The following is a 23,592-nucleotide window of genomic DNA, read 5'->3' on the forward strand; positions in this document are numbered from 1 at the left end:
TTATCGAATCAATCATATACTATCACCTTGGTATGGGTCCCTTCTCATTGTTCAATTCCGGGCAATGAGAAAGCGGACTCGCTTGCCAAGGTGGGCGCTATGGAAGGCAATATTTACGACCGACAAATCGCCTTCAACGAATTTTTTACAATTGCTCGTCAACACGCCTTGATCAGTTGGCAACAAAAATGGGACGCAGGAGACATGGACAAGTGTTACATTCCATTCTCCCGCAGGTATCGAAGAAACCTTGGTTTAAGGGTTTGGACATAAGTCGAGACTTTATTAAAGTAATGAGTCGCCTCATGTCCAACCACTATTCTTTAGGCTCGCATTTCTATAGAATAGGGCTCTCAGACAGCAATCGCTGCAGCTGTGGTGAAGGCTATCAAGACGCCAATCATGTGGTTTGGGATTACCCCGAATACGGTGTTGCCAGATCTGATTTATATGTATCCCTCAGGGCCCAAGGGAAACCAGAAAAGGAGGACATTAGAGATGTGTTGGGTAAACTTGACTTGGAATACATGAAGCTTGTGTATAATTTCATTAAGCAAGCCACAATTGCCGTTTGATTCCCCCGTCTTGTTGTTCCACTCGTCCACCTCGTGTCCCCTCGAAATCTGTTTTTTCTTGTATCGTTACAGGTTGTTCAGTCCTCTCTACGTTAGTCCGGCAGCAAATACGCAAAAACTACACGCTGCTGACTGTTAACGTCACGCCCCGTTATCCTATCCCTTACTTACTTACTTACTTACTTACTTACTTATTTGGCTATACATCAATTATCTTGATAAAGCCTCGCCAACAATATTTCGCCAATTCCCTCGGTTCATGGCCGCTTCTCTCCATCCTCGACTGTGACCCACGCTCTCCAGGTCCTGGTGTACCTGGTCAATCCACCTAGCTCGCTGCGCCCCACGCCTTCTTGTTCCGACCGGATTCGTGGCGAACACCATCTTTACAGGGTTGTTGTCCGGCATTCTTGCAACATGTCCTGCCCAGCGTATCCTTCCAGCTTTAGCTACCTTCACGATACTGGGTTCGCCGTAGAGTTGAGCAAGCTCGTGGTTCATCCTTCGCCGCTACACGCCGTTCTCCTGCACGCCGTCGAAGAACGTCCTTAGCACTCGGCGTTCGAAAACCCCAAGAGCTTGCAAGTCCTCCTCGAGCGTACTCCACGCCTCATGCCCATAGAGGACTACCGGTCTTATGAGCGTTTTGTACATCGTGCATTTGGTGCGGGGGTGAATCTTTCTTGACCGCAGTTTCTTCTGGAGCCCATAGTAGGCACGACTTCCGCTGATGATGCGCCTTCGTATTTCCCGACTAACATTGTTGTCAGCCGTCAACAAGGATCCGAGGTAGACGAACTCGTCAACCACCTCGAAGGTATCCCCGTCTATCGTAACACTGCTTCCTAGGCGGGCCCTGTCGCGCTCAGTTCCGCCAACCAGCATATACTTTGTTTTCGACGCATTCACCATTAGTCCGACTCTTGTTGCTTCGCGTTTCAGGCGGGTGAACAAATCTGCCACCGTTTAAAATTTTCTCCCAATAATATCCATGTCGTCCGCGAAGCAAACAAATTGTCCGGATCTCGTGAAAATCGTGCCTCGACTGTTAAGTCCGGCTCTCCGCATGACACCTTCAAGCGCAATATTGAACAACAGGCACGAAAGTCCGTCGCCCTGTCGTAGTCCCCGCCGAGACTCGAACGAACTGGAGTGTTCGCCCGAGATCTTCACGCAGTTTTGCACACCGTCCATCGTTGCTCTGATCAATCTTGTGAGCTTCCCGGGAAAGCTGTTCTCGTCCATGATTTTCCATAGCACTACGCGGTCGATACTATCGTATGCCGCCTTGAAATCGATGAACAAATGGTGCGTAGGGACCTGGTACTCACGGCATTTCTGGAGGATTTGCCGCACGGAAAAGATCTGGTCCGTTGTCGAGCGGCCATCGATGAAACCTGCTTGATAACTTCCCACGAACTCGTTTGCTATAGGTGATAGACGACGGAAGAGAATCTGGGATAGCACTTTGTAGGCGGCGTTTAGGATGGTGATTGCACGATAATTTTCACACTCCAGTTTGTCGCCCTTTTTGTAGATAGGGCATATAACGCCTTGCTTCCACTCCTCCGGTAGCTGTTCCGTTTCCCAGATTCTGACTATCAGCCGATGCAGACTAGCGGCCAACCTGTCCGGGCCCATCTTGATGAGTTCGGCTCCGATATCATCCTTGCCAGCGGCTTTGTTGTTCTTGAGCTGTTGAATGGCATCCTTAACTTCCCCCATCGTGGGAGCTGGTTGATTTCCGCTATCCGCTGTGCTGACGTAGCCATCGCCTTCGCTGTCCTGATCTTCTGTGCCTGTGTTCTCTGCGCCATTCAGGTGTTCATCGTAGTGCTGCTTCCACCTTTCGATCACCTCGCGTCCGTCCGTCAAGATGCTCCCATCCTTATCCCGGCACATCTCAAACCTTCCTGTATATTATTGTTACCCCTAACCTCGACCAAACCGCGAGTTTTACGGTTCCCCAAAGCTAACACTATAATTAAGAAGAAAACATGAAATTGTCAAAATAAATTTCAAAGAATACGGCTCCGTAATGCCTGAAGGCGCATGAGCCTTGTAAATAAATGATGAAGTAAAAAAAAATAATAGTCATAGATGAAATGTCTCTGGTTGTAACTCTTTTACGTGGAATGCATTGTTGTGAACCTGAAAAGGGCCGTTTTGTTTGAAAGTGTGCTGCAATTCACTTTAAGCGTGTTCTCCACGGATACGACGAGTCAGCTAGATGTCCTTCGGCATGTTGCTGACACGCTTGGCGTGGATCGCGCACAGTTTGGTGTCCTCAAACAAACCGATCCTGCAGGACCATGACGGCCGAGCTCTGGAATTGCAGATTTGCCTCTACATTTCCCCGGATACCACGACGAAGCAAAAGAAGTTCTTCATGAGGCAGAACTTCTTCGAGTATCAAAAGGAGATCATGCCAATCATGGTGACTGGCAACTTTAACATCGATTTGAGCAAAGAGGAGAACATGGAGCTCGCGAACCCACTAAAGCAACCAATCTTAGTCAAGGATGGAAAAAAATCAGCTCTAACGACAAACAACACGGTACCGTGCTGCATCAATACCCGGACGCTTAAGCTGGGACCAATGTTCAAATTCTGTTTTGAATAGATTTTTTCTAGAAATATATAATGTTCTGTGCTGCTACACATTCATTCACATCTTGTCTAAGTGACGATAATGAGTGTTTGATTGAAAATAAAGATTTTATCGTTTAAATAGTCAAATTAATTATGCTTGTCTTGTCTTTAAATCCGGACACTTGTAACAAGCCTTATCTTGAAATCCGGACACTTGTGAATCCAAATCCGGACAGCAGAATTACATCATGAAATATTTGTGTAAAATAGATAATAGGCTTACCTTAATCCAATTAAACTCCACATTGTTACGCTTTTGATGCACTCTTTTACTCTACGTTGCTCACAAAATGTGAAATGTTTGTAAATTAGTGTTTTCCTTGCCTCAATCGAAGTCGCTTGTGTCTTTAAGCTGCAGCAATACATAAATCGAATATCTTATTTTAAATTTAAACGAAGTGAACACATAACAAAACACTTGTATTGAAATAGCTTCAAATTTTCTCTTCATATCAATTTAAAAATGTTCTTTAACATATGCAAATAGAGGAACATTCCTCTCGTCCGGATTTCGAGCCACTGGTCTTCAATCCCGGACAGTCTATTCCAACACTTATAAATTAGTATTTTCACCATATTTATCCATTTTTGTGTCACTGTATTGTTAATGTGTAGTCCCGTTTGCACTTATACTAAAAACTCCATCCAAATAATTGAAATTAATCACAATATTTTCAATCCGAACTTGATGGAGCTTCCATCGACGCTTAACCGAGAAGAATTTGCACTGCGAAGAAAAAAGTGTCTGGCTGGAACAACTTTTCTGTTTTTATTTATATCAATTATTTGGCAATGATTACTAGATCACATGTTTCATGAAAATGATAAACAATGTTAAAGGTAAAAGTGAAGCACAAAATTTAACATATTAACATATAACTTTTCGTTCATTTAATCAATATTATCAGAGTGTCCGGATATTGGTACCGTCCGGATTTTGATTCACCACGGTATCAATATCCGGACACTCTGTTAATATTCATTAATTTCAGCTTAATTTGAATGTTAATATGCTGGAAATTTATTCTTACTCTTTACTTTAAACACTGAAGATTATTCACTATCATGTCAATCTAGTAAACATTGCCAAATAATTATTAAAAATAACAATAAGTTGGATGTTTCTGTCGGACGTCATTCCATCGCGGCTCATTTTAGTTCAAGTTTTACGATCTCTGCACGCATGAGCCAAGGCACCAAAAACGTTTATTTAAATGAAAAGTGCGTGAATTTTGTGGAGTGTTTTGAACAAAATTAAGTGCAAAGTGATACTTTCTATGTTCGATAACACTACTGGTGTAAAAAATGATGCAAATGTGTATATAACAGTGTATAAAGGGACTGTCCGGGATTACGAGCCAGTGATTTTAAATCCGGACAGCGTGTGAAAGACCCGATTTTCACTAGTGAAACTATTTTTTCCATGGAAGATAAAATAAAAGAAGACTTGAAAAGTATACATAAACAGTTGTGAGTTATCAGAAGACGGAACAATTTAAGATTAATCGTGTATATCTTTCGTTATCACAATCAAGCCACACGTAAAAAGGCTCGAACAACACGCGCTTTGGTTCAGGTAATTAAAGCTCTAATTATAGTTACGTTTTGTTCTTCGTGACATTATGGGGAAAATACATACATCGAATTGATATAAGAAAGATATTTAAACAAGTTTGTGAAGTTTTCTTGAAAAGATATACCAATATTTCATATTATATCATATGTGTCCGGATTTCGATTCAAAAGTGTCCGGATTTAAAAACATCATTTGCATTAGGTGTCCGGATTTAAAGACAAGATAGACTCCAATATTTTATTGATTTAGTTGTAAAAATCTTGAATAATTCCAATAATTTCATTGCTTTGATGAAGATTTGAAGTGTAAGAATGTGTTACATAATAAAACATTACGAAAATTCTAACTAAACATACTTAAATCGTAGTTTGAACATTCATGTCGTCTTAAGCGTCCGGGTATTGATGCACCACGGTACCGTCCGGATTTTGATTCACCACGGTATCTATGATTAGCGCGCGTGGTGAGGTGTTGAAATCATGTTGCTGCAAGAGCGACGGCCCTCTTGGACCATTCGAATAGGTATATCGTGCATCCGATGAACTGTTTATCGTAGGACAAAGGGTTTGTCGGATATTGTAACATGTTGCGATTAATGTGAATCAATTTAAAATTCAAGGATAAATTTTCTCACATTTCATGCATCATTGACTTTCAGATTAAAAACGACAAGATAGGTGACAAATCGTGGAGTGCAACCAGAAAAATCCTCCAGAATTATGATTTTGATTCGCGAACAATTTATCGTCAGCTCACATGCCGAGCGATTCATTTTTCGCGGAGCGGAGTTTGTTGTGATGGCTTGACGACTAAGGGTTTATCGTTGTTGCTAGGATCGCACGACAAAGAACAACCGCGATGCATCATTTGTTTTACCATGATCACTAGATTTCCATCCTTGATCTTAGTGCATTATGCGTGGACCTAACGTTCGACCGAAATATTTGTTTGGGAAGCAAGAGTTACCGCTCATGCTTCTTCTTCCTTCGACCGAATCTATCGGTGTTGAAGTGTTAACCGAACCAACCAAATAATAAAACACAATGTCCATAATAGGTCAGAATTGACATGCAACAAATAGTATGAAAATTCATTGGATTTTTATCAGTAGACATCTTGCATAAGTTCGGTCTCAAGCCAGGAAATAGAAGAAGTAGCTAACGTTATCCAACGTCAACTTGACGGTTGTACCTCGGAAACAACCTCTTACTTTTTTTAGTGAAAATCAAATGATAACCGTTTGTGGTTTTGCTTTCCCTTGGATAGAACCAAACGGCTATTCTGCCTGTTCATTCTCTGACGTAGTGGTATTTATATTCGGTGCTTATATTAAATGCGGTTTGCGGTTTTCCCGGATACGTATCGTACGATCCTGACATGGTAGAAGAGGAATAGCTATCGTAATCGTTATGACTATATCGCGCTAGATAGAGTCTCGAGACGCAAGATTATTGCTTGAGGATGAAAACCATTTTCATTTTTTAAGATTGCTTCCTCGCCGCAATCGAGGAAAGACGCTATTGGTTTCTTGTGCCGTTCTTCGTACATTTCAGCATTGCCACAGATGAAATGAACGAGATATAAATTTTCGACTAGCACTACTGCATAAGGAATGACGGCTTAGGACTGTAGAAACAAAAACCGGTTCGGGGTGCTTCAACATCCTGTTGCAGTTTGGTCTACTGTACGCCAAATGCTTTTTTTCTCGAAAGATATAAATTTACTTGCTGGCTCATGACATTTCAATTATGTTTCTGCAAACTGCAAACCTTAAAAGTACACGAGAAACATATATTTTTGGTAGCAATAAATACAATCAATAATACACAGACTTATTAAGGGAAATAAAAAAAATATTGTTATCCAATTCACATTCTATTTTTGGGGTGTGCTAACGTAAGAACTTCCACTAAGATCACATAAAACGCGACGCGAGACGGAACACAACACTTATTGTTCTTACAAATAAAATAGTAGTTTACGGAACAAGTTGCAGAATGATGATTTTTACAGCACGAGTCGTAAATTTATCCTACGAGGCTTGCCGAGTAGGATAATTACGACGAGTGCTGTGAAAATCTAGTTCTGCAACGAGTCACGTACAACATTTTTTGCAATTTTGTATGAGACCACTTGAGGGTATCAGAAATTATATCGGAATGCAATCACCATTATTTAAAAAATTTCCGAAAAATCGTTGTGTTATGCTTCATTACGCAACTCAAAACAGTTGCGTAATGAAAAAGCGTTGCGTAATGAATCATTACAGCACTGATTTCAGTTAGGTAATGACTATTCCCGCACTGTATACATCAGTGCAGGAAAGTAGGCTGTTTCATGACAGATTGGCGTGATGAAAAACAGCCTATTACGATGAGAAATTGCAAAAAGGATATTAAAACATTACATTTTTATTTCGACCGGTTTCGGGCTCGATGTTGCCCATCTGCGGGACGATGTCCGACCTTATCTAATTCTATCTAAAATTTAAAATGCACTGCGAAAAATGTTCGTAGTTTTTTTTTTCTTTTGAAACAATGAGCTGCGTAAACGGATGCATGTGACTTATGGGACTTTTGCTATTTTTTTACAATTGAAATGTTCATTTGTCCAACTTATTTTTTGATTTAGTTGCAAGTATAGGATCAAGCATTATATTCTTTCATTGTATTTAGTTTTTAAGAGTTAAATAACACTAATTTGCTGAAACTAAATTGAGTTATCATTCATTATTATTTGTAGCAGTTTAGACATGATACAAGCGCGTGGAAATGAACTGCTTGTAATAAAAGTGTGATACTTGGCAGAAGGAGAATGTTTTAAATTCAAAAAGATTGGTTTGTGAGGGATCTCTCTCTGATGATCGTGATTTTTTTCGTAACATATTTATACAACGTTAGAAAGAATAACGCAAATTAATGCAAAAATAAGGTAATTTCAACCTAAAATCCTAAATTTACAAATAAACATTAAAACAACAAACTTCGTGCTCAAAACAATTGGAACAACATTCTTTACCACTTCCCGTTTACTGTTTAAATGATGATGCAACTAAAGCAACATCCCCCACCAAGCTAGCCGTGCACGGGGAAACAGACAAAACAGTATTTATGCCAGTTTGGGAATGAAAAATTATTGCGCCAACTTTCAGTCTCATCACGTGGCGAGAGTCGTCGTTGGTTGCTGGTTAGTGACATTTTCTCTGTTGTCTGTTAGATAGATATAGGTACCTAGAATTACGCTTGACTCAACTCCCAAACAAAGCCGTAGGGATGCCTGGGGTAATACGCCATGTCGGAACAAAACGCAACTTGTCAATTTCTCTGGAATGAACAACTTTTGAGTGAAAAATATAAACGAATCGTTGAGGCTCGTACCAGGCAGAAAATCGGCAACGTTTTTTCGTAGCTGGAATTCCCCAGGCAGAATCTCCATCACTTTTAGATTTTTAGTTAACGATCGCCTGTTTAGTAATCATACCCATCAGGTGAATTATCATCATGCTTACTCATAAGCTAATTTACCTTCGTCGGGTATCCGTTCGAATATTTCGATTAACTCAATTGAGACACAAAAGCTTTCAAAATAAAATTTTGCAATTTGAACCTGGCTATAAGCCCTTCAGGAAATTATCTAAAATTTTGAAAAACTTCGGAATCAATTCCAGCATTGAAAGAGAAAAAAAACTAAATAATTGCGAAAATGCTCAAAAACTTGCTATGCAGTTTGAAAGCACGCACAATTTCAATTTAGGGCTCACTAGTCCAATATAAAATCAATTTACTGGAAGAATTATGTTTTTTAAGCAGTATCAGGTTATACCTTGCTCAACGCCGTGTAGAGTGCAAACAAATCAACTAGATTCATGTAGTTTGGTCTTCATTCTGGAACATCTTTCTTAGCTGGTTCATTTTACCCAAGTCCCCCAATGAGCGGATTGTTCAGTTCAGCCTAGTTACCGATACGAGTCCCTGTGTTGCGTGGATAATAGACTGGGGCTCAGGGACACCAGGAGACCTACGCTCACTCTCGGTCGTCATAAATGTGAAGCTTCTAAAACTAGAATAACGAGGATGCACACAAATGAAAACAAAACACCGACCGTCACCAGGGAAACTTTAATTCTGCTTAATCCGGAGCACAGCTATTCCTACTGCTTTTCTGCTCTGTGATTTTTAGACGTAGGAAAGTTCATACATCGAGTAGGTATTGCAGCAGTTGGCATAACAATTGAACTGCTTTGTAGCTGTCATCGGATCTGCAATAGATGTTTCCTCCAAAAATTTCGATTCAATGAACTATCACAAAAAGTACCATACTCGATTTTTTAATCTATTGTCCATGCCTAAATCTTTTCGTTCCACTGAGCTCTTAAACCTGCAAAGCATACGCTAATCTAGCTTTTCTTAATGAATTTTAATTTGATTAGTTGAGCGTTTGTTTAAGTGATTATATCTTCCCTCGCTTAAGCTTCTTCTTTTTGCATTTTCTCACTACTATGGTCATCACTCTCTTTTGGTGACAAAAAGTATCACCACCCTTAGCTCTTCTTCCGCAGTATCAATCTTCATTAGATTTTAATTTAAATTGGATGGCTAATTTTACTACCGCACTTCCCATCTCTACTGTGGGCGAACATAAAGCTCTGCTACGCGGATGGCTATCATCAGCCACACAGCCGTTGTTATATGGGGATTACGGAAAGGAGGGCAGCATTTGTGCTCTTGGCGATGCAATTGTGAGATTAGTCGGGAATCTGCGAGCAAAATGTGCGTTCCAACGTTCGCGCAATATAGTCCACGAGGATGGGTAACTTTATGCGATCATAACTAAGAAAACAAAGAAGGAGCAGGGTTCCTAAGAAGTTTATTTAAGGAGTGTATGAATTTGAAACTTTGATTAATGGTCGAGAGACAAAACTTTGTTGAGTCATCAGTAAAATAATACAAAACTAAACGTATTGTAATATCCTTACCTATAAAGCAAATCCATGTTGAAAATCGATGATATCTTCAGCATACCAGAACCACAACGCCACGAGCGATGTCAGAGCCTATCGTGATACTAACATTGACTCCAACTTCTACCTGATGATGGCTATAACTGTAGAACACTAGGAAAGTAGCTCTAGAAACTTGTATTGGCTCGCGATCCTTGAACCACTCCGTGCGCTTGGTGATCGTTGGGAGATTAATAGGCAGGTGCGTAAGCGGCATCGAATACACAACGAGCTCTGGCCTTTTAACCGACCGAACCATGCGTTCCAAAGACCCTATATTAGGCGTGTAGAGTAGATTCAAACGCAACTGCGTTTCGATGTTGATGATGATAAGCTGTATCTCCTCTTCCAAGCCCCGGCTAGTCCCCACAAAATTGGTGTCCCGATCGCTGAATATTTCCTTAGGAACCCCCACCGTGCGATGATCTGCCAAACCGCCATCTTACAGGACTTCGTTGACAGGTTGTGCCCCACCTCGAGATGCAATGCGCGTTTGGTCGAACGATTGAACAGTGCGGCTCAACATTTCACTTCGTTGCGTCCCTGCTTAACCACCATCGGCCCGAAGCAGTCCTAGCCGACGTAGGTGAACGATCGAACGTATGATACAGTCCTTGCTTCAAGCAGTAAAGCCATGCTCGGGATAGCCGGAGCTGCCTTATAGACCATGTATTACTAACACTGCTTTCTAGCTTGCGTCAAGGCGACTCTCATGTCGGACACGTGTCAATGGTACCAATCAACGAGAAGTTTCGTCCTCTCATGGCTTTTGGGAAAAATGATGAGAAACTTGAAGTCGAACGAGATCTGCTGAGCGCCTGCAACCCTTCCATACATCCAGATAACACCTTGCTCGTGATGAACTAGCCAAAAGAGTTAAAAATCACTATAATAAAGAAAAAAAAAACCTTGCTCGGCCAGGAAAGGATATTAGGTATTAGAAGGCCGACTCCAAAGGCAGGGGAACGTTGGGAAATTTGTGCCATCACCATATTTCAGTCTATTTCATCATCTACCCGATGTGGGAGGGTAGGGAAGGGAAAGATGGAAGGAAATAGGAGTGGGGTCTCTTGAAGAGGGAAGATCGCATAAGCGAAATAAGAGCATGTAGCTCCATACCACAAAGGGCTCGAACAGCGCCCTAAAAAGGGCAATGCAAAAGGCATGAGCGCAAAGAGAGCCTACAGCTCATTACCACAGCGGGTTAAAATATCAGAATGTCCTGAAGATTCAGGCTTTTGAATTCAGTTTCACTGAATAAGTCTTTACCAAGTAATTGGAATCGCATTTGCGCGAAAACTGGACAGTTACATGTCAGGTGATATGAAGTTCCATAATCGGAGTCACAACTACCACACACAAATGAGTCAGCACGCTGAATATTTACCATGTGATAGTTGATTCGGCAGTGGCCTGTCAACGCTCTGACCAAGAGACTGCAATTCTGCTTTGACAGATTTGTTAAATACTTCACCACCCTTGGAGATGGCTCAGTAATGTACAATTTTGTTTGACGACACGACTCCAAACTTTTCCAATATTGCTTGTGCTGAGTTGCCGTCCAAGAATTTATCTGAGCACTTCGAAAGTGGAATAGCTGCCTCAGGGCCAATGAAGTCTTGCGATACTCCATTGCGAGCTAGCTCATCAGCCAATTCATTTCCAGCGATGGAAGAAGAATGACTGAATTCAGTTCCTCAATTTGAGTTCCAAATGCGATAACAAGCTTCAACCTTGAGTTAGCTGAAGCAAGGTCTTTTATAGCAGCCTGACAATTTGAACAGAAGTAAACGACTTTACCCATTACGCACTGTTGAAGTGCTGATTGCACTCCACACATAACAGCAAATATTTCCGTCTGAAAAACGGTGCAGGTTCTACCATGTGAGTAAAACTGATTCAGCCTTAACTCACGAGAATATACACTAGCACCAGCTCTGCCTTCAAGAAGGGAGCCATCAGTGTAACATACTATATTGTTTGATATACTTCTTTCCAAATAGCCAGACGTCCACTTTTCCCGTAAAGGGAATTGTGTGGTAAATGTATTGTAAGAAAAGTGACAAGCAATTGTGAGATCACTTGGAGCAATGACATGTTTGTCCAAATTCACCGAAATTGGGAACAACTAAGTGTGTGTAGACCTACGATTCACTGGATTTTTCTCCAGTAGATGCAGTACCCATAAACGGTAAGAGCAAGAAAGAGCTTCTTGTTTAAGATATATGTGTAGTGGCGCAACGTCGAAAAGGGCCTCGAGCGCTGCTGTGGGAGTTGTAGAGAACGCACCAGACATCGCCATCAAGCACATCCTTTGGAGATGGCCCAAATTTGATTGGATTGTTCTCACTTCGCCCTTTTGCCACCACACAAGAAATCCATATGCCAATATTGGACGAACAACTGTTGTGTAAATCCATTTGATATATGTGGGTTTGAGGCCCCAAGTTTTACCAAAGGTTCGCCGGCTTTGACCGAAGGCCATGCAAGCTTTTTTGACTCTGAAATCAATGTGAGGTGTCCATGAAAGTTTGGAATCTTTACTTGATCAGTCACATTAATCTCAGTGCCAAAAAAAAAAACGTAAAGGTCGAATTCCATCGCGGTTTCGTCTTTCCGCAAAAAGAACAATAGATGTTTTATTCGGGTTAACCGAAAGGCCATATTGGCGACATCAACTATCGTCTACCTGATAAGCACATTGCATCAGGTCGAATAGGGTACTTATGCACATACCAACTATCAAAGCTAGATGGTCGTCGGTAAATCCATAAGTTGAAAAACCGCTATTATTGTGTTGCCTCAATAGCGTATCTGCTACGAGATTCCACAAAAGTGGTGACAAGACTTCCCCTTGGGCGCAAACACTCAATTTTCGAATCGCTGCTTGACGCAATGTCGAGAAGAGATGTCAGTTTTTGATCATTTGATGAATCCAATTGGTAATCATTGTAGGTAGCCCATGGTTTCGTGCAGCTTCCAATATGGCATCGAAAGACACGTTATCAAAGGCACACTCAATATCCAAGAAAACACCCAAGCAGGATTGCTTCTCAGCGAATGCATTCTCGATACCGTATGCAACTTTGTGTAAAAGAGTCACAGTGGACTTTCCAGATTAGTAAGCATGTTGATTCACATGAAGAGGCATGTTTTCACATCACGGATGTGATGATCGATAATGCGTTCCAGACATTTTAGTAGAAAAGAGGTCAGACTGATTGGTCTAAAACTCTTGGCTTCGTCATACGAAGTACGTCCTCCTTTCGCGATAAATTGTGCAGTAATATCACGCCATGATCTGGGAATATACCCGGTAGCAAAACTGCTTACAAGTAGTTTTTTCAAAACATGTTTGATAAACTTAAATCCCTTTTGGAGCAGAACAGGATAAATCCCATCCGCTCCAGGAGATTTGAAAGGAGCAAAACTATTAAGTGTCCGTTGAATTAATTCAGTAGTTACGATACTGCGAGCCGAAGCCAGAGACTCATAACTACATGAAAAGACATTTGGTTCATCCGTAGATGCTATGTCCACACATCCGGGGAAGTGTGTATTGAATAAACATTCTAAAACATCTTCATCGGAAGAAGTAAAGTCACCATTAGGTAAGCGAATTTCGTTCACTTGGAAATCCTTAGATTTTGCAAGAATTTTGTTCAGCCGACTGACTTCACTCAAACTGGAAACATTTGTACAAAGGTTTTTCCAGCCGGATCGTTCAGCAGAACAAACAGCCTCCTTGTAAGCCTTGCGAACCGACTTGAACGACTCTGATCCAGCTGAACGGCGTCTGCTCCAACTCCATCTACATTGTTTCCTGAGTCTAGTCAGATCGGAATTCCACCATGGTATCCCTATTGTAGTCTTCACAGACCACAGAGGACATGCTTCTTCAAAAGCTTCCATAAATAAGGATTTTGTAGTATCAACGGCATCATCCAAATCACTTGGATTTTTAATGGACGGAGAATATCCATGAAATTTGGTCGCAACCAATTCAGTGTAGAGTTCCCAGTTTGTTGACCGGGGATTCCTAAAACGCAAAGTCTGCACAGTTACATTTGAATGTTCACTTCTTTTCTATTAGATATCATGAAGGTTGGGCGATTGTCTATGTTAAGTAATCCAAGATCTGTACTATTTAAGTATTCCATCAGACTGGAGCCTCTCAAATTGATATCTGAGCTGTTCCAGATGATGTGATGATCTTTGGCATCACTGCCCGCAATCAGCGGAAGGCCTTTTGTTACGCAGTGTACGACAACTCGTTTGAAGTCATCCGTTGGGGATTATTCATCATGTGGTAAATATACCGAACAATAGACGTATTCCCTGTTGAGGTCACCAACAGAAACATCAATTGTGACAGCACATACATCTCTGGTAGTTAACTCAGAAATGAGTGTAGCAACGATTGCTTTCCCAAGAAACAATTGTAGGCGAGTAATGAACATGCCTGCTTAACTAAAGCTTTACAGCAGCCGTGGTAGTTGAGCAAAAGTATAAGTTGTACAAAGTGATGATCAAATGTTGCATATTGTTAGCAGCACTTTTGTTCCTCACTATCATGGCATTTTAATAGCAAGTAGAACCAAAGTTGAAGCAACGTTGGTTGATAATTTAGTATGGTTGTCTAACAACCTCTTTATAATAATTGAAGATGTGCTGTTTCTCAAGATCCAGACTCTGTTGTTCCATATGCGACAAACATTTGAATAACAAGCTTTTACAATTTTTAGCAACACTTATTTCGTTTTTTTTTCAACAATACTTAAATGGGACAAAACGGCAGTGAAAATATGTTTGCTTTGAAAAGCTTTGAATTCTACTTTTCAACAACCAGTAATATAAAAGCTCTTAAACATAGTTGTAGGTACATCGTTGTTCAAAACTTGTAGAAATGTGGTAGTAACTATTATTAGCGACTAAGATTAAAATTCTCAATCACAAGTATTGTTCAACTTCCCAAGAAACAATTACTTCCTTGAGAAAAGTTTCTGAGAGCTGTTTTATTGGTTGTTTAATAATTGTCTTGATAAAAAGAAAACTATTATTAAATCTTTATTGGCCCAGAAATGGATAATCTATTCAATAATAAACCATTTGATTAACGTAATATAGTACTTGCTTATTCAATTACTTTACCTTGGCTGTTAAACACTTATAGCATTATAGATAGACTCTATAATGTGAACTCAACAAGTAAACCACCAGTTATCCATCGATCATTCAGAAATGCTTGTTCAGCGTTTGTCTAACAGGGACTTATAACGAGTAATAACTAAATTGTGGAAGAAAAGTTGAAGAAGTCCTTATTGCTTATGATCACCGTCATTCAAAAAAAAGCCGTTGTATAGTGTTAATTCAACAGCATGTTTTGATATGGTGATTATTCATCTGTTATTAAACTATTATAAAACTGATAGCTTGAATAAGGAACTTTGATGTTTACATACACTGCAGGCGCAAATAACTACCAATGTTTTTGCTGTTTCCGTTATAAAATAAATGTTGAAGAAACATCGAACAAACCTTTTTTTGTCCCTTTAAACAATTAGTTCTATATATAAATGTGATATCTAATTCAGTTGAACAAAACACTTAAAAAGACTGTGTTCAGCATGTGTTGTTGTTGAACTAATGCTGAACAAAGTCTACTATTTTGTACACTTGTTACCATGAGTAATAATGGCATCTACAACTTTTCTTCGACAATTTATAAATAACACGTCATGAAATCCTGTCAAACAAACGCCTAATAAGCATCTCTGGATGTTCGCTGTATACCTGGTGGATTGAATGTTGAATAAACATTATAAAGTCTACTTATAATGTTACTACTGTTTTACAGCCAAGGTAAGGTCATTGAATACACATGTTGTTGGCCTACCCCATTAGGCCAGCGCGTTAGTCTATAACCGTAATCTCTATATTGTCCGCAACCTTGCGAGCAAGTCCAAAGCTTGGTAGTATGGATGAGGAGTGACAGGTACGCGCCCTGTCACCAGGTGAGTCGACAGATCAGGCAGAAAAACAAACCATTGTACAATACAAGTTAAAAGGCGTGGACTTGATTCTTAGTTAAAGCAGATTAAACACTAGTGAAAATAACTTAAAATTGAACTTAAAACTAGTGAAACAAAGGAGAAACTTAGTATCTAATTATACATGCAGAATTGGTAAGATTATCTACTTAAAATAGCTTAATTTGATATTAAAGTTATACTTACTAACTAGGTAACCTACATTACTACGAGCTACATCTAAACGAACATTAACAGTGCAGTGCCCATAACGGTAAGACAGATTTGCTAATTTCCCTAAAATATCAAAATACTAGTTGTAATGTTGTGAACATAAAACTTAAATCACTAGATTGTGCTGAGGTCACTATATACCCTCGAAAGTTGCCTACATCAAAGCGCAAATTACGGAATTCGGACTCATAAGACTGAAAGGTTAGGAAAATAGACATTTGACCGACATCAGACTGACATTTGAGCAGGAAAGGGAACTAAACGTAAGTAAAATTACTGAAAAACTTATTTTCCTAAAACACAAACATAAAAATTTGAACCCACTGAAATGGGATACAGAGGTTCACCTAACGCACTCCACGTAGCACACAACCAATATGAATTATTGAAACCAAGATGAGAACTTATGTAAGAATTCGTGTATCATTCCATAGGAAAATTATATTCTCCCTTGACAACGGATCCAGAGTTTTTATTTTCGTTCCGGAGAATTATAATTTCGGAAATTCCCGTTGGATTAAATCCAACAATATATAATTTTCGTTTATTACGAATTATCACTTCGCGAGAATGTCAAGTCGTGGTTCGAAGTCCGACGGAAAAGGTAGTAAAGTGAGTGGAAAGAGCGATCGGCAAAGGGCCAATAATAGTGAAGCGGTTGATAATGTGGAAAACGATGATGTGGTAGTAGTGGTGGAAGAGATGGAAAAGACCGTCGATGGACACACCTGCAGGAGATGTAGAGGACCTGATACGGATGACATGGTGCAGTGCGACAAGTGTGACGGTTGGCATCACTATGGGTGCGTTGGTGTAACGGACGAAGTTGCCGATCAAAGTTGGAGTTGTGCCAATTGCAAGACGGCTACATGGAACCAGCGAACAACGGCAGCATCTGGCGGAGATCCAGCGCAGCAAGAGTCCAACAAGACGCTTCCATCCAAGCGTACTCCATTGCCGAAACAGGCCTCTCCAACCGTGATTCAGGGTTCATCGAGCGGTATACCAGAGTTACTGAAACCATCAGCTCCAAAAGGGACTGGGAAGGAGTTGTATGTCCCGAAGCTGGCAGGGTTGCCAACCATCCGATTGGACGAAGCATCATCGATAGTATCCTGTACTTCCTCACAGCGGTCCGCTAGGAATCGCGCTAAATTACAGCTGCAGCGGCTGGAAGAAGAACGAGCCTTCGAACAGCAGCAAGCAGAGCGACGGCGGGCAGCCGAACAGCTAGAAGCGGAGAAGCACAGAGAGTTTCTGGAGAGAAAGTACAAAATTATCGATGAATTGGCGAGCGAAAGCGGATCAAGTAGGCGTTCCGGTAGTGAATGCTCTCGGAGACGAGTGGAGAATTGGATTGAGAAGGAATGTCATCTGGAGGTAGCGCAGCAGTTCCATGAACCACCAGCACAGCAGATGCGAGGTCACCAAGACCAGCGTTCAGCACCGCAGGAGTTTGAACAACGCCAGCAAACACCTATCAGAATGTCCAAATACTTCAATCCAAATATACAACCTCAATCTACGCGAATCCATTCAGCGCCGGTCCGAGTTCCGCGAACTCTGGCAAATTCCACAATTCTAGAGCAGATTCATGGTGGTACTTCAGGTCACAACCCTACATTTGCAGAGCTGCCAAGTAACGACGATGCATTCCAGTTATCACGGTCTCAAATTGCGGCAAGACAAGCGGTTTCCAGGGACTTGCCATCATTTTCCGGTAACCCGGAGGAGTGGCCGATCTTTCTATCCATGCTCAATAGTACGACCGCTATGTGTGGATATACAGAGGAGGAAAACCTCGTACGCTTGCAAAAGAGTTTGAAGGGAAAAGCCTACGAAGCAGTCAAATGTCGGTTAATGCATCCGGGAAATGTCCAAGGTATAATCAATACCCTCAAAATGTTATACGGCCAACCGGAGATCATCGTACACACGTTGATTGGTAAGATCAGCGCTCTGCCACCAATTCGGGAAGATCGTCTTGAAACGTTGGTGGACTTTGCTGTAAACGTCCAGAATTTCTGTGCAACCGTCGAATCGTGTGGTCTGAAGGAATATATGTATAACGTGACCCTTCTTCATCAGCTTGTTTCCAAGCTACCGCCTTCGATTAAGCTGAATTGGGTGCAACACCGGAAGACACAGCTAACGGCCAACCTGGCGACCTTCAGCGAATGGATCTACTCGCTAGCGGAAGCAGCAAGCTCAGTAACGTTTCCGATAGACCCGTTGCAGTCGAAGCCGATCCGAAACGACGCTCGCCGAAAAGAAAAAGAAGGAGCGTACCTCAATGCCCACTCAGAAACACCAACGAAGTCCATCACTAGCTCCATCCCGGCCGCTGAATCAATGCCAACGCCCACAACCGCGCCGGCGAAGGATACCTGTCCGGTTTGCAAAGGAGCCTGTAAATCCGTGGACAAATGCAAGCGTTTCTTGGAGTTTTCGAGAGATTCCAAATGGGCTGTCATCCGAGAGTTTGGTCTCTGCCGAACTTGTCTTCGCCAACACAAAGGATTGTGCAAGGCAAAACCATGTGGCAAAGATGGATGCTCCTTCAGGCATCACGAGTTGTTGCACAATGAACAGAAGTTCAAACAGCAAACTATCGACCAGACGGCTGACAATCCAGTTACTCCGCCGACAACAAGTGACGCCGATCTGATCTGTAATACGCACCAAGCAGTTTCTAGTACTGTCCTATTCCGCTACCTTCCTGTAGTACTAACTGGACCGGCAAAAACGGTTCATACCTTCGCTTTCCTCGACGAAGGGTCAGGAGCAACGCTGTTGGACCAAGAATTGGCCGACGAACTTGAACTAGGCGGCAGCCCTAGTCCAATATGCCTACGCTGGACCGGCGGCACAGAGCGGTGCGAGAAGGATTCATGTATCGTTCGACTTCAAGTCGCAGGACAGTATGAAGGTGCAGCGAAATTCACTTTAGAGGAGGTTCAAACCGTTTCCGAGCTACGCCTACCGCAGCAGACCCTAGATTTCGATGAACTGAAACAATCATACCGCTATTTGGAAGGGTTACCAATTTCGTCATACCACGATGCACGCCCACGGATTTTGATCGGAACCAAGCATGCACAACTGGGATTAACCCTGAAGAGTCGAGAAGGGAAATTCGGAGAACCAATCGCCACCAAAACACGCCTAGGCTGGACCATTTGTGGCAATTTGGGATCCGGAGACTCGCTAAGCATGTTTCACTACAGCTTCCACGTTAGCTCGCTGAATGAGCGGTTCGATGATGATATGCATCAAGCGATGAAGGACTATTTCGCAATCTACAGCCTAGGAATCAATAGTTCATCCAAAGCACTTCTGTCAGCCGAAGATGAAAGAGCCGAGACGCTGCTGAAATCTCTTACACGCTTCGTAGGCGATCGCTACGAGACCGGCCTGCTCTGGCGCTACGACAACGTCCGTCTGCCTGATAGCCGGCCAATGGCTCTTCGTCGACACCGAAGCTTGGAGAAGCGCATGGCAAACGATCCTCAACTCGCAGAAGTCTTACAGCAGAAGATAGTCGACTACATCGTCAAAGGGTACATCCGCAAACTTTCGCAGGACGAAGTTCAGCAGCAATCCAGCAACGCATGGTTCTTGCCCGTCTTTCCAGTGACCAACCCAAACAAACCCGGGAAAGTTCGAATAGTATGGGACGCAGCCGCTAAAGTTCACGGTGTATCGTTGAATTCGGTTCTCTTGAAGGGCCCAGATCTGCTGTGCTCTCTTCTTGGCATTTTGCTGCGCTTTCGACAGCATCCTATTGCGGTGACGGGGGACATCCGCGAGATGTTCCATCAGGTGAACATTCGTCGAGAAGATCAGAAACATCAATGGTTTTACTGGACGGATGAAAAGGGCGAATTGGTGATCTATACCATGACAGTGATGACCTTTGGAGCATGCTGCTCTCCTAGTAGCGCGCAATACGTCAAGAACGTCAATGCTGACCGGTTTATCGGAAGTCATCCAGAGGCGTGTGAAGCAATTGCGAAATCGCACTACGTCGATGACATGCTGATTAGCGTAGCAACAGAGGAAGAAGCGATCCAAATATCCAAGGATGTGCGGCACATCCACGCCCAGGGAGGCTTTGAGATACGGAATTGGATCAGTAACTCCAAAAACGTCATGAACGCGCTGCAGGAGCAGAGCGTAGATAACGAGAAAAGCTTAGACCTGTCTACTGAACTGGCCACTTAGAAAGTCCTAGGCATGTGGTGGAATACAACAGCTGATGCCTTTACCTACAAGATTGGCTGGAATCGATACGATGCGGATTTGTTGAAGGGCGATCGACGTCCTACAAAACGAGAGATGCTGCGAGTGCTGATGACCATATTCGACCCAATAGGACTGATTGCCCACTTTCTCGCCTATTTGAAGGTGTTACTTCAAGACGTTTGGCGATCTGGTATCACATGGGACGAAGAAATCGACGAAGATGCCTTCGAGAAATGGCGGCATTGGCTAAGCGCTTTACCGCAGGTGGAAAAACTACAAATTCCTAGATGCTTGTGGCCCCGCCATCTCATCGATACAGCCGATGATGTCCAACTCCATACGTTTGTCGACGCTGGAAAAGACGGAATGGCAGCAGTATGCTTTCTGTGGGTCCTGAAAAACAAAGAAATCTACTGTTCATTAGTTACAGCTAAAGCTAGAGTCGCTCCTCTGAAGCTGACATCGACTCCACGGCTCGAGCTGCAAGCGGCAGTTATTGGAACAAGGCTGTCGAAGACTGTGCTTGACACACTATCCATCCGGATTACACAAAGGTTTTACTGGACCGATTCCAGAGACGTCTTATGCTGGATTAACTCCAATCACCGACGTTACAGCCAATTTGTAGGTTTCCGCGTCACTGAAATCTTGGAGTCAAGCGAAATTCACGAGTGGCGGTACGTACCAAGCAAGCTTAATGTTGCCGACGATGCAACCAAGTGGGATGGCTTGCCTGATATGTCCACCAGAAGTAGGTGGTTCCGGGGACCGGATTTTTTGTGGAAAGATCCCGAAAGTTGGCCAACGTCTTCCGTTCGCAATGAGTCGACAACCACGGAGTTACTGACAAGTCTACTGGTTCATCATACTCCGCCGCAGCCAGTCATCGTCGTACAAAAGTTCTCCAACTGGAAGCGGTTGCAGTACGTCATGGCACGAATACTACGTTTTGTGTCAAATTGTCGCCTCAAGTCGCAACGCAAACCCACGTACAGTGGTCCTCTTACTAGCGATGAGCTCCGCGCAGCCGAAGTACGGCTGATACACATTGTGCAGCAAGCCGAATACTTTGAAGAGCTACGCATCCTACAGACTGCCAAACTTCTTCCAAAATCAAATGCATTGTACAAGCTCCTGCCATGGATCGACGACCGCGGCCTTATGCGAATGAGGACACGCATTGCGGCGTGCGAGTACACCACCGAGGACGCAAAGAATCCCATAATCCTTCCAAGAAAGCACCACATTACCACACTAATAATTCAACACTACCACAATCGCTACCACCATCAGAATCACGAAACGGTGATAAATGAGCTGCGTCAGAAATACCAGATCGCTCGCTTACGGACTTGCTACAATCAAGTTCGGCGAAATTGTCAGAAATGCAAGAATGAAAGTGCAACACCAAGCATCCCGATTATGGCCGACCTGCCACCTGGTCGTCTAGAAGCATTTTCCCGTCCGTTCACTCACGTAGGCATCGATTATTTCGGTCCCATCGAAGTTGTTGTCGGCAGAAGGCACGAGAAGCGCTGGGGAATGCTAACAACTTGCTTGACCACTCGAGCCATACACATCGAGGTTGTCAACTCACTCAGCACTGATTCATGCATCATGGCCATCCGAAATTTCATCGCTCGTCGTGGCCAACCTCGTAAGATATATAGCGACCGTGGCACCAACTTTGTTGGTGCAGATCGCGAACTACAACGGCTTCAGAGTGCGATTAATCACGACGAAATGATGCGAGAGTTCGCAACGGAGCAGACCGAGTGGGTGTTCAATCCTCCGTTGGCACCGCACATGGGTGGCAGCTGGGAGCGGCTGATACGCACCGTCAAAAATAATTTGATGGCAGTCTGCACCACAAAATCTCTTACAGATGAAGTCCTTCGCAATCTACTCGTAGAGATCGAGAACGTCGTTAATTCCCGTCCTCTTACGCACGTTCCGCTGGACGAAGACTCCGCCCCAGCCCTTACTCCAAACCACTTTCTGCTCGGTTCCTCCAGTGGCTCGAAGCCGTTGGTCAACTTGGATGACAGAGGTCATATCCTGAAGCAGAACATGTGCACCTCCCAGATCTTGGCGAACAGGTACTGGAAACGTTGGGTAACCGACTATCTACCAGAGATCACTCGCCGGTCGAAGTGGTTCCAACCCGTAAAGCCCCTAGCTACCGGAGATGTCGTCGTCATCGTCGACCCGAAGTCCCCACGAAACTGTTGGCCAAAAGGCAGGATCATCGCGACGACTTCCAGCCGAGACGGACAGACCCGATCAGCGACAGTACAGACAGCCACCGGAGTCTACGAGCGCCCCGTTGCAAAGTTGGCGGTTCTAGACGTTCAACGCGTAGAGCAGTAAGCCAACCAGAAGTTGGCGTACCCCGGGGGACTGTTGGCCTACCCCATTAGGCCAGCGCGTTAGTCTATAACCGTAATCTCTATATTGTCCGCAACCTTGCGAGCAAGTCCAAAGCTTGGTAGTATGGATGAGGAGTGACAGGTACGCGCCCTGTCACCAGGTGAGTCGACAGATCAGGCAGAAAAACAAACCATTGTACAATACAAGTTAAAAGGCGTGGACTTGATTCTTAGTTAAAGCAGATTAAACACTAGTGAAAATAACTTAAAATTGAACTTAAAACTAGTGAAACAAAGGAGAAACTTAGTATCTAATTATACATGCAGAATTGGTAAGATTATCTACTTAAAATAGCTTAATTTGATATTAAAGTTATACTTACTAACTAGGTAACCTACATTACTACGAGCTACATCTAAACGAACATTAACAGTGCAGTGCCCATAACGGTAAGACAGATTTGCTAATTTCCCTAAAATATCAAAATACTAGTTGTAATGTTGTGAACATAAAACTTAAATCACTAGATTGTGCTGAGGTCACTATATACCCTCGAAAGTTGCCTACATCAAAGCGCAAATTACGGAATTCGGACTCATAAGACTGAAAGGTTAGGAAAATAGACATTTGACCGACATCAGACTGACATTTGAGCAGGAAAGGGAACTAAACGTAAGTAAAATTACTGAAAAACTTATTTTCCTAAAACACAAATATAAAAATTTGAACCCACTGAAATGGGATACAGAGGTTCACCTAACGCACTCCACGTAGCACACAACCAATATGAATTATTGAAACCAAGATGAGAACTTATGTAAGAATTCGTGTATCATTCCATAGGAAAATTATATTCTCCCCTGACAACGGATCCAGAGTTTTTATTTTCGTTCCGGAGAATTATAATTTCGG

General features: G+C 42.6%; 2 long non-coding RNA genes across 2 annotated transcripts; both read left to right on the forward strand.

The window, feature by feature from the left end:
- Positions 1-15,983: 15,983 nt before the first annotated feature.
- On the forward strand, positions 15,984-16,353 carry LOC110675457. The gene is made up of 2 exons (XR_002499507.1): positions 15,984-16,105; positions 16,184-16,353. It is a non-coding gene; the product is annotated as an uncharacterized LOC110675457 (long non-coding RNA).
- Positions 16,354-23,007: 6,654 nt separating this feature from the next.
- LOC110675458 lies at positions 23,008-23,377 on the forward strand. The gene is made up of 2 exons (XR_002499508.1): positions 23,008-23,129; positions 23,208-23,377. It is a non-coding gene; the product is annotated as an uncharacterized LOC110675458 (long non-coding RNA).
- Positions 23,378-23,592: the final 215 nt, after the last annotated feature.

The sequence above is a fragment of the Aedes aegypti genome, chromosome 2 (genome assembly GCF_002204515.2).
Source record: "Aedes aegypti strain LVP_AGWG chromosome 2, AaegL5.0 Primary Assembly, whole genome shotgun sequence".
Lineage (NCBI taxonomy): Eukaryota > Metazoa > Arthropoda > Insecta > Diptera > Culicidae > Aedes > Aedes aegypti.